The 764-nt window shown below is 39.5% G+C and overlaps 1 non-coding gene across 1 annotated transcript; it reads left to right on the top strand.

Annotated features, from left to right (window-relative positions):
- On the top strand, positions 1-137 carry LOC147826388 (small nucleolar RNA SNORA2/SNORA34 family). The gene has a single exon (XR_015439647.1). It is a non-coding gene; the product is annotated as a small nucleolar RNA SNORA2/SNORA34 family (small nucleolar RNA).
- Positions 138-764: the final 627 nt, after the last annotated feature.

The following is a 764-nucleotide window of genomic DNA, read 5'->3' as shown; positions in this document are numbered from 1 at the left end:
CTGGCCCTGAATCAAGGCCAGCAGTTTTCTGAAGCTGTTGGTTTCAAGCAGGAGCCTAAAGAGATGTCTTTCTATGGTCTGTTGGCCATTTCAGAACTTGGCAAATGGAATGGTCAATTCATTAGAAAGAAACAGTACTAAACAAATTATACTCAGGCATGGTGGTGCATAGCTGTAATACCAGCACTTGGAAGGCTGAGGCAGGAGGATCGCTGCAGTTCGAGGCCAGCCTGGACTGCATTGTGAGACCCTGTCTCAAAAAGCAAACAAACAAAATCTTTATCTCTCTTTATAGTTTTACATTTATTTAAAAATATGTATCAGCATCAAAAGTACAGACTTAAATTTTCCTTGTTTTATTTCACTTTAGAGTGAGACACTTTTCAACTAAAAAAAAAAAAGAAAATTCCATGACATAAACTGATAGGCCCTGAAAATAGAAAGAAAAGTGTGGGGGGGGGGGGTGTAGAAACAGAAAAAGAAAAGGATATCCCGAAACAAAGTTCCAGCCTAATCTGCCATTGTTGAAGTACATTATTGTCTGGCATTCTATATTTTGAAAACTGAACAAAATTAAAAAGACAGCCATGGGAGTTGGGGCACAGCTCTCAGCACAGGGCAGTAGTCAGATGATTTGAAGAATATGATCCAGGCCTCTCCAATTTTCTCTTATTATAAAGGCCTGATTGCCAAGACTGGGTGAGCCTCTGGAAAGACATACAAAAATTACTATTGCTGGAAGCAGGAAACAGAATTAGGAATGG

The sequence above is a fragment of the Heterocephalus glaber genome, unplaced genomic scaffold, assembly GCF_053883595.1.
Source record: "Heterocephalus glaber isolate CG9 unplaced genomic scaffold, H.glaber_assembly_v1.0 deba00001472, whole genome shotgun sequence".
NCBI lineage: Eukaryota > Metazoa > Chordata > Mammalia > Rodentia > Bathyergidae > Heterocephalus > Heterocephalus glaber.
The sequence above is the reverse complement of the archived record's forward strand: the minus strand, read 5'-3'. Positions and strand labels throughout refer to the sequence as shown.